This window comes from Bubalus kerabau, chromosome 21 (genome assembly GCF_029407905.1).
Source record: "Bubalus kerabau isolate K-KA32 ecotype Philippines breed swamp buffalo chromosome 21, PCC_UOA_SB_1v2, whole genome shotgun sequence".
Taxonomy (NCBI): domain Eukaryota; kingdom Metazoa; phylum Chordata; class Mammalia; order Artiodactyla; family Bovidae; genus Bubalus; species Bubalus kerabau.
In genome coordinates, this window is record NC_073644.1 from 16,783,760 (window position 1) to 16,795,303 (window position 11,544).

Sequence of the window (11,544 nt, forward strand, 5' to 3'; positions counted from 1 at the left end):
AATATTGCATAGGAACCTGGAATGTCATGTCCATGAATCAAGGCAAATTGGAAGTGGTCAAACAAGAGATGGCAAGAGTGAATGTTGACATTCTAGGAATCAGCGAACTCAAATGGACTGGAATGGGTGAATTTAACTCAGATGACCATTATATCTACTACTGCGGGCAGGAATCCCTCAGAAGAAATGGAGTAGCCATCATGGTCAACAAAAGAGTCTGAAATGCAGTACTTGGATGAATCTCAAAAATGACAGAATGATCTCTGTTTCCAAGGCAAACCATTCAATATCACAGTAATCCAAGTCTATGCCCCAACCAGTAATGCTGAAGAAGCTGAAGTTGAACAGTTCTATGAAGACCGACAAGAACTTTTAGAACTAACACCAAAAAAAGATGTTCTTTTCATTATAGGGGACTGGAATGCAAAAGTTAGAGTAACTTTAGGCAGCCTGTATATTGAAGCTCAGGGCTGTGTTCCTGTGTTGCTGGAGAATTTGTGTGGTATGTCTTGCTCTGGAACTTGTTGGCCCTTGGGTGGTGCTTGGTTTCAGTGTAGGGATGGAGGCGTTTGATGAGCTCCTGTCAATTAATGTTCCCTGAAGTCAGGAGTTCTCTGGTGTTCTCAGGATTTGGATTTAAACCTCCTGCTTCTGGTTTTCAGTTTTATCTTTACAGTAGCCTCAAGACTTCTCCATCTCCTTTTGAAGACAATCGGCTGCTTTTCTAGGTGCCTGATGTCCTCTGCTGGCATTCAGAAGTTGTTTTGTGGAATTTACTCAGCATTCAAATTTTATTTTGATGAATTTGTGGGGGAGAAAGTGGTCTCCCCGTCCTATTCCTCTGCCATCTTAGGACCGCCCCAGAACTTGGGTCTTAAAGGAATCAAGCAAACCGTCTGTGAGGACATTTTAGATTTCACTTGTGGGTTTCATTACCTCCTGAAGACTCAGTTTCCTGTCATTGGTAAGAAGTAACTTAGATGCAGTGCTCAGCATCGTATCTAATACTAATTGCAGTGAATGTTAGGTTTGCCTATATCTCTCCCCGGGCAAGTGTCAGAATGTAACATGCCATCACATTACCCAATCTGCCTCTCTTGCCTCAGTGAGATGCGCCCTTCAGTGGCATCTGATCTAAGCTAGTTTAATCATAGTACCTCACTCCCCAGCCACAGTGACTGATTCTCAAGCATGGATACATAACCCAATTGAGACCAAATTAGAGTACTCTTTGACCTAGAGCCTGAGGAAAGAGCCTCTTTCCCCTCTGGTGATCAGCCAGGATTGAGGGTTTTGCCATATGCAGAACTTTGAGCACTAAAATTGGGAAGCTATCAGGAAAACTGGGAATGCAGTAGCTGGGAAGAATGATTCCCAAACAACCTATGGAAGAAGCAAGTCTACAGTACGAAAAATGGAGCAATTATACAGAGAGAACAGAAATGGGGAGAAAGACAGTGCTGGTGAGCTTCCAGCCTTTGATCTGAATTGTTTTCAAAGCTAGACACTCTTGGTTTTACTCACTTTGGATTACATGTTGCAATTAATTTCCCTTGATTAGGGTAACTAAGTTAGGGTTTCTGTCACTTGTAATCAAAAAATCCTAGTCACTACTTTGACCCATAGAAAGTGCTTCATATATATTAGCCATTATCATTATAATTGTGGTAACTATTGTTAAATTCTACCAAGAAACTTTATTTCTCCTGGTTTATTAGTTAAGATGTAGTGTTGTTTAGTCACTATGTCATGTTTGACTCTGCAACCCCATGTAGCACTGCAGAATGCCAGGCTTCCCTGTCCTTCACTGTCCCAGAGTTTGCTCAAACTCATATCTATTGATACCACCCAACCATCTCATCTTCTGTCACCTTCTTCTCATCCTGCCCTCAATCTTTCCCAGCATCAGAGTCTTTTTCCAATGGGTCATCTCTTCCCATCAGGTGGCTCAAATATTGGCACTTTAGCTTCAGCATCAGTCCTTCTGATGAATATTCAGGACTGATTTCCTTTAGGATTGACTGGTTGGATCTCCTTCCTTGCAGTCCAAGGGACTCTCAAGAGTCTTCTCCAACACCACAATTCAAAAGCATCAAAGATGAACAAATAACATAAAAATAAATAATTCTGCTCTCATGGAGACATAGCCAGAGACCACTTGGGCTAATTTGAATGACATGGTTCCTACTACTGGCCCAGAAATCATCTCCAACATCCAAGGAAACTTGGGAGCAGAAATGCTGCATAAGGTCCAGACAGTTATTTGGATATAGAGCAGCACTGAACGACTCTCCTTCCACTACTTGCATCTAGGCAAGCTCCCCAGTCTCAGCTACTATTCGAATTTCTGGTGAAAGATTTGGATGTGTAGACTGATAAAATTCTGCTTGGTAGGACAAAATATGGTTTTCTCAAGATGAAAATACTATATGAATGAAACTCCATACTGTTTCAAAAACAGGAATTTTCCCTGATTGTTCTTAAAATTCAATGTTGTTAAGAGATAAACAACAATGCATCATTGGCCAAACACGACTGAGCGACTTCACTTTCACTTTTCACTTTCATGCATTGGAGAAGGAAATGGCAACCCACTACAGTATTCTTGCCTGGAGAATCTCAGGGACAGAGGAGCTTGGTAGGCTGCCATCTATGGGGTCGCACAGAGTCGGACACGACTGAAGCAACTTAGCAGCAGCAGCAGCCCAAACAGTTATTGACTACTTTGGTTACTTTCCATTTCAGAATCTATTGAATAATAATAATTTACTTTCCATGTAATCTATAGCTTGAAGTAGAATATTTTTTAAAAAATGTTCTTAATGTATGAGAAAACACCATTCTTTAATTAAATCCTTCTCCTGAGATCAACCTGAAGCAAGAGATTCACATGGAACTTGCTAGGCTTATATCAAAAAGCAAAGACCAACAGAGAAATCCCATAATGGTTTTTAGATTTTAGAACTGAAACTCTAAGAAGAAACTTTGCTTCTGTTCACATTTCACTAGCCAAAGTAAGTTGTACAAAAAAGGCAATGGAGCGGGAAAGGAAATTATAATTATCGTTTGCTCACTGGGGTGGGTGAAGGAGGAAATTGTTTGGAACAATGGTACAATTTAATACAAGTTTTATTACCCTGCTGGACCCCCTCTTTTCATTTATCTTCCTTCTTTCTGGCAAGTTCCCTCCCAGTACTTTCTTGCAGCTCAACTCTCATCTACACCCCCAAGGTCTCTCTTCCCTGATTCCCCAAGCTATTTTGTTTCTTATTACTCATGACTGTGCATCCCTTCTTAAATTTCTTGAATTTATATGATAAAATATATTATCAGTCTAACAGCTGGTAATGGCTCAGAATATCACACCTCTTAGATAACTTCATTCCTGACTTTAAAGTATCTCCACAAATATTTTTAATCATTGAGTCTAAAAGAGTATGCTAGGTATTATACACTAAGTTATTTCTCTTTAAAAGCCTATTAAATAGTTGGGTGTAAAAGATGCAAAACAAAAATATTAGGCAAAAAAAAAAAATCTAAATGGTAACTCACTCCAATATTCTTGCCTGGAAAATTATATGGATAGAGGAGCCCAGCAGGCTGCAGTTCATGGGATTGCAAAGAGTCAGACACGACTGAGTGACTGAGCACACAGGCGCGCGCGCGCACACACACACACACACAATAAAAACAAAACAGTGAGTGATTATTCCAAGTGACTTTCACATTCAAATGCTTCTACTAAGGTATAAAACCAGATTGCTTTCCTTTTTTCCATTCAATCAACTATTCAATTAATAAATCCAATAGTAATAAGCTACATAGGTGTTTCCAGTTTTCTTACCATGAAAACTAAGAAGGTTTGGGCTTTGAATGTGCAGTTTCTTTCACTTCTCACACCTTCTATACCTTGTCAGACAAACTTCTGGGGGTTTACAGTCCAAAATGGAAAAATAAAAAGAAGTAGATGAAAAAACACTTTAGTAATGAAGGAAGCTCAGCTTGAGAAATTTGGGGAAAGTACAGGAGTTGTTCTTTTTGAGAGAAACTAATTGAGAGGAAAATTAGCATTTTAAGAAGCACTGTTGAGGACTTTGTACCATTTTGCATGTGCTGAAGAAGTGCATGTAAAGACCTTGAGTTATTTTGTAAATAACTGAGGATTTGGCACTTCTTTAACTCTGACACCACTCTGAGATTAGACCACTTGTATCACGGCTTTCATAAAATTACTAAACACACATTGACTGAACACAACTATGTGTTGAGGACAGTTTGAGGGGCAGGCTGTCCAATGACAAGCAAAATAGATGTCAATTTTTACTTGGAATATGTATCATTTAAAATAAGCACCACTACAATGAGATAGAGAAATTAAGAACTGTAACAATTTGCTTAAAGATTAACAAAACATCAAGAAAGTGACTTGCCATCCAAATTTATATACAGGTGCATACTAAGTGTCTTCATTGTGTCTGACTCTTTGTGACCCCATGGACTGTACCCTGCCAGGCTTCTCTGTCCATGGGATTCTCCAGGCAAGAATACTGGAGTGGGTTGCCATTCCCTGCTTCAGGAGATCTTCCCAACCCAGGGATCAAATCCACGTCTCTTATGTCTCCTGCATTGGCAGGCAGGTTCTTTATCACTAGCACCACCACAGATAAGAAGTAGCAAAGCACAGGTTATATCCCAGTTCAGCCTTCTGCCCAACCTACATACCAAATCCAATATCAGCTCATACAATTGTCCTCAAATTGTATGAGGACATATCTAAATACCTATTCCCCCAAATATTCTTCCTCCACTGCATATAGCACACTCAGCAGATTCAAATTCTCTGTCTTCCACCACAGATCTCCATGTAAAATTCAGACTGAGAGTTGAAGAAGGTTTGATAGATGAGCTACTGCAAATCTACTTTGTGCCTTAGAGATGCTGCCCAGGAGTGATCTCAGCTGCTTTTTCCATCTTCCTTTTTCCCATGAGTTACAATAGTGCCATAAAAACAATTACTATCTGAGTAGAGTGGGAAATAGCAATTTAAAATGATTAAAAAAAAGAATCATTTTTAAAGTAATTACTATCATTATTTCTTTATTTGAGAAAGAGAGAGAGAGAGAGATAAATATATTGTGAATCAATAGAAGCCTTGGCCCACAATCTCTAAGCCTTATTTACCTGGGTATTGTTTATCTCCCAGAGTTTCCCCTCAGAGGAAAGAATAATAAAGCAGAATGACTCATAGCTTTTTATTTACAGAGAAATGCCTTTTGGAGGGAAATAATATTTAAAAGCCATCAAGTGTGAAAGGGGCTCAAAGACTTCTCTGTGGGACGGAAACATAGTACATGGCTCCAGTAAATGAAAACAGAGCCATTACCACCTGACTCTGTCTCACAAGTAATGCTCACACCTCTCAGAAATGAAGTCAAGAGATACATCTTTCAGCAGAGACCTTCCTTCTGCTTCTTATGACTGCAGAGGCAAGGAGAAATCCCTCCAGAGGAAATCACATGTCTCTCAAAATGCTTCAAACTAAGCTATCCTATTATGGGCTATAACTATCCTCAGAGCAATAAACGGGCCATCAGTATATATCTGATTCTACAGTTAACTCTGCTGTTGTTCCAGCTGATGACAATTTCTGCTTGCTCATCTATGAACCTGAAATTCAGTCACTTGAACTCTGTAGTCTCAATTTCTAACTCCAGTGGGGTCCCTTAGCCCCAGTTGATATTCAAGTCCCTGTTTTCTCTCCCCCAGCCTTCTCAGGAAAACTTAAATTTCAGCCTGCTCCATTTTAGCCCCAAATCTTTAGATTCAGTATGAGGATATCATAATTTCACCTTCATTCATTTCCAAGGAAATGGGCAACCACTTAAAATAAAGAACTCAGAAGGGAACCATGAATTTGGTTGTACTATTTTATGACCATCTTACTTGCAGGAAATATTGTTGTTGGTGTATTATGTTATACTTAACCTTACTATAACTGCTTCTAATTTGAAATGTAGACTCTGAGTCTGATGAGATACTTTTCCACTTGTCCAGTTGTCAGGATGCCTAGAGTGGGGAAAATATGGAGGCAGTTAAAAGGAAAACCAGTGGGAAGATTCTGATCTTATAGAAGAGAACTGCTTTGATATGAAGTTCAAGAGTTTTATATAACATCCCTTTTTGTGATTCATTAAGAAGGCAGATAGGACTTTATTTTGTGTGTGAAGGTAACAGTGTCTATTATGTTGAGGGGTACAAGTGGTCATTTTACAGTGTTGGGTAGGAAGGATTCTCAGATCAGTAGAATTGTTACCCGGCTGTTGCCCCAGAATCATACCCTTGCCCCTGGATGGAGGTGAACTATTCTTAACTGAGTTTCAGGCTTAACCACAAAAGATAGAGCTACAAAGAGAAAAATAAGAACTGATTAGGAGAAGGCAATGGCACCCACTCCAGTATTCTTGCCTGGAAAATCCCATGGCCGGAGGAGCCTAGTGGGCTGCAGTCCATGAGGTCGTTAAGAGTCAGACACGACTGAAGCGACTTAGCAGCAGCAGAACCAGCTAGGTCCAAGACGTTGTAAGACTTGACTTCCAACAGACCTTCAACCTCACTATATTATTATTGCAATACATGAGCATGCTAAATGATACACCCAGCAGCACCATGACAGTTGAAAATTGCCATGACAACAACCAGAAAATTCCATACAAGAACTGAAAAGGAGTGTGGTTGGAGTTCTGAACAAACCACACTCCTCTTCCTCTTCTCCAGTAAATCATGAATATTCCTCCCTCTATTCACTCCCTTTTTTACCTTTACTCGAAGCTAAGCTTTGGCTACATACTCTTATGCTTTAATACATAACTGCATTGGATGTGAAAGAAACATACCTGTACAGTCACTGTTCTATATATTAACATTTAACACTGCTGTGATCCCTCAAGGACATTTTGTGTTATGGCTTTAAAGCAAAGGCATGATTATTAGAAACTATTTAAACTGTTTCAGTCCAAGTCAGGTTGAGAAGTTTATGTTTGAACTAAGTTTCCACTTCTCCATTCTCTGGCCATTGAATAAAGCTTCTGCTGTTTTGGTCTCAATATTGGTTTCATTATTGGCTGTATTAATCTGAGCTGGAAAAGAACCTTCCCCACCAAGGTAGGGGACCTCAACTGGGCTAAGGCCCAAGTTGAGATTCATACAACCAATTTGGTAACAGAATCAACATACCCATCAAACACAGTATCTGACAGTCTGCTCTTAGTGCTTTGGGATAAGTATTACTAACCTAAGAATATTAATGAATATCATAGCAAAACTAATTGTTTTGTAAATTTAGAAAATAAGACAAACATGACTAGGAAAAGTATATGTCATGCCAGTAATATCATCCTGTGAATTAATGTAAATAAAGAAAAATAGGTACCTGTAAAACAATGTGAGGAAAGGAAGGCATTAGATTATAGAGCTGATGGAAAGTCCAACATATTTTACCAAGGACCTGGCTTGCCTAAAGATATATAAGGCACTCTTCCCTCCAAAGCCAACACAAACCACATCTTGCCCTATTGAACCCACATCTTTAGTCAGTTCTTTTCTAACAATCAAAGCTTTTGGTAGCTGGAAAAAAAAAAATGCTTTTAACACTGATCTCGTGGTCTGTGGCAGGTCTAATTTAATAGCATTTTCTGAAGAGAATAATAATCTTTCATTTTCTCCCTTGACCTTTTTAGCATATTCTGCATCTCTTAGTATTTTCCTTCTTTGCATTCTCCCTCCTGCATGTTATGCAAATGAGCTGCTGAGCTGGAGAAAATAAACTGCATTTGTCTTCCTGACACACTCCCTGAAGGGTGGTGTGGAAACCTGAACACATTCATTGATCACGTCTCCACTCTCATGGACTGACCTGCATAAGGCACCCATGCATGTTACAGAAAACTTGTGGGACTCAGGAAGACACAGAAAGAGATTTCAAATGGCCCACCCCTACCATCTTCCTTAGGAATTTGCACCTCTGAATCCATGTAGGCCTGTCCCAACTAGACTTAGTCTCAAAATATTCATGAAAGCACATAACACATGTTTAGTTCTGTCCCCTCCACTACTTGGTTAATGCTCACAGGAGACAGGCTGGGTTGACATTCTCATCCTTCCAATGAAGTTCAGATTAAGTGTTTATAGTTGGTAAAGTGTAGCCCAGCAGTGTTAATATCACCTGGGAGCTTGTCAGAAATGAAGAGTCTCAGACCCCACCCAGAAATACCAAATCAGAGCCTACATTTTAATAAGGCCCACAGGCTATTAGCTTGAAAAGCCTTGATGAAGTTGCTCATAAACACTCTCTCCTTGTTTCTCCGAACCACTTCAATGAAAAGTTACTGTGAGAGGTCACTCAGGGAACATATTCCTCTCACCACAAGTCCTATCAGGTTTCAGAAGGAGAGGAGTTTGAACTTTGTCATTCTAACAAAGGAAGGCCGCTGGCATCTGCATCCAGCAGAACTCTTTCTAAGAAACATCATGGCTTTTAAATAGCACGATGTTTTAACCCTACGATTTTCAAACCTTCTCTGTCAACACTTATTTGATTGAGTATAGTCATCTTCACGTGGCTATCTACTCGGCATTTCACCATTCCTGAGGCCCAAGCCACTTTTTGATGGAACAAGTAAAACAGTGTTTCTAAAAATATAACTAAGAACATTCTCTAATCTTTACAAAGTAAATCACTAGTACAGTTTGGTGCTGTGTTATTCCTAGTGAAGACACAATTTCAACACATGTCACATCCAGTCACAACACATTTGGGGACCTACCTCCTAAGACATAAAACTGTTTTCTTCATCCCAGAGTGTTCAACTACAGCAGCTGGCAGGGTAGATATTTGGGAAATCAAAAGTGGCATCGATCATGGAACCTATCTGACTACAAATAGGACTCAGCTAACCTGAGTTACTTCAATCAAAATCTAAAGAGGAGACACTGTCCTTTATCACAACTCATTGGGATAAATTCAAGTTGACTAACTTAGAGAGAGATTTAAGGAAGAGGTAGCCAAAACAGAGTAATTTAACAATAGGGAACACCAGCTGTCCCAAGCCGGGAAGCCTCACGGTCAGGGAGAGGAGCAGTTAAAATGCTCTTCAGACAGACCTATTGATTGAAATCCAGGACTTTTGACCTCAGTTGGCAAGTTAGATACAGTTGTAAGCTAGTTACAGCTGGTCTTTGAAACCTTCTTTTCTCTTGCTTTGCTCACCATACTCCATTTAGTTTTTTATTCATGCCCTTGATCCTCTCTGTCCTTTTAAGGGTTACATATCCAACTTCTTGCTCCTGCCTCCTCAGAAAAACTCTCAGGAAAGAAAAAAAAAAATCTTATCCCATTCACTTATGTTAGCTACTGTCATTGAAATTCTGACATTTTAAAGCTGAAACTCAAACAAAGAAATGTTGGGGACAAGAAACTTCTCTTCAGAGCCCCTGGACACCCCCTTCCCCTGAGATTACCTAAGTGGCCCTATCTGGGAAGCCTAGTCTGAATAGGATTATGTACTCCCTAACCTTTGACTTCAGTTCAGTCACTCAGTTGTGTCCGACTCTTTGTGACCCCATGGGCTGCAGCAGGCCAGGCTTCCCTACCACTAACTCCCATAGCTTACTTGAACTCATGTCCATCAAGTTGGTGATGCCATCCAACCATCTCATCCTCTGTTGTGCCTTTCTCCTCCAGCCTTCAATCTTTCCAAGCATCAGTGTCTTTTCCAATTAGTCAATTCTTTGCATCAGGTGCCCATAATATTGGAGTTTCAGCTTCACTATTCAGGACTGATTTCCTTAAGGATTGACTGGTTGGATCTCCTTGCAGTCCAAGGGACTCTCAAGAGTCTTCTCCAACAACACAGTTCAAAAGTATCAGTTCTTCAGTGCTCAGCCTTCTTTATACTCAAACTCTCACATACATACATGACTACTGGAAAATCCATAGCTTTGACTAGATGGACCTTTGTTGGCAAAGTAATGTCTGTGCTTTTTAATATGCTGTCTAGGTTGGTCATAGCTTTTCTTCCAAGGAGCAAGAGTCTTTTAATTTCATGGCTGAAGTCACCATCTGCAGTGATTTTTGGAATGCAAAAAATAGAGTCTGTCACTGTTTCCATTGTTTCCCCATCTATTTGCCATGAAGCGATGAGACCGGATGCCATGATCTTAGTTTTCCGAATGTTGAGTTTTAAGCCAAATTTTTCACTCTCCCCTTTCACTTTCATCAAGAGGCTCTTTAGGTCCTCTTCTCTTCCTGCCATAAGGGTGGTGTCATCTGCATATCTGAGGTTATTGATGTTTCCCCCAGCAATCTTGATTCCAGGTTGTGCTTCATCCAGCCCAATACACATGATGTACTCTGCATCATGACAGACATATCATCATTGACAGGGTGACAATATACAGCCTTGATATACTTCTTTCCCTATTTGGAACCAGCCTGTTGGTCCATGTTCAGTTCTAACTGTTTCTTTTTGACCTGCATACAGATTTCTCAGGAGGCAGGTCAGGTGGTCTAGTATTTCCATCTCCTGACGAATTTTCCAGTTTGTTGTGATCCATACAGTCAAGGGCTTTCATATAGTCAATAAAACAGAAGTAGATGTTTGTCTGGAACTCTCTTGCTTTTTCAGTGATCCAGCAGATGTTGAGAATTTGCTTTCTGGTTCCTCTCCACCTTTTCTAAATCCAGCTTGAACATCTGGAAGTTCACATACTGTTGAAGCCTGGCTTGGAGAATTTTGAGCATTATTTTGCTAGTGTGTGAGATGAGTGTAATTGTGTGGTAGTTTGAGCATTCTTTGGCATTGCCTTTCTTTGGGATTGGAATGAAAATTGACCTTTACCAGTCCTGTGGCCACTGTTGAAGTTTCCAAATTTGCTGGCATATTGAGTGCAGCACTTTCACAGCATCATCTTTTAGGACTTGAAATAGCTCAACTGGAATTCCATCACTTCCACTAGCTTTGTTCATAAGGATGCTTCCTAAGGCCCACTTGACTTCACATTCCAGGATGTTGGGCTCTAAGTGAGTGATCACACTGTCATAGTTGTCTGGATCCTGAAGATCTTTTTTTGTATAATTCTGTGTATTCTTGCCACCTCTTCTTGATATCTTCTGCTTCTGTTAGGTCCATACCATTTCTATCCCATATTGTACCCATCTTTGCATGAAACATTCCCTTGGATCTCTAATTTTCTTGAACAGATCTCTAGTCTTTCTCAGGAAGTGAAGTGACCACTCTGGGTGAGTGACTACACCATCATGATTATCTGAGTCATTAAGATCTTTTTTGTATAGTTCTTCTGTATATTCTTGCCACCTCTTCTTAATCCCTTCTACTTCTGTTAGGTTCTTGTTGTTTCTGTCCTTTGTTGTGCCAATTTTGCATGAAATATTCCCTTGGTATCTCCAATTTTCTTGAACAGATCTCTAGTCTTTCTCATTCATTTTCCTGTGTGTGTGTTTTTTTTTTTGTTTTTGTTGTTGTTTTG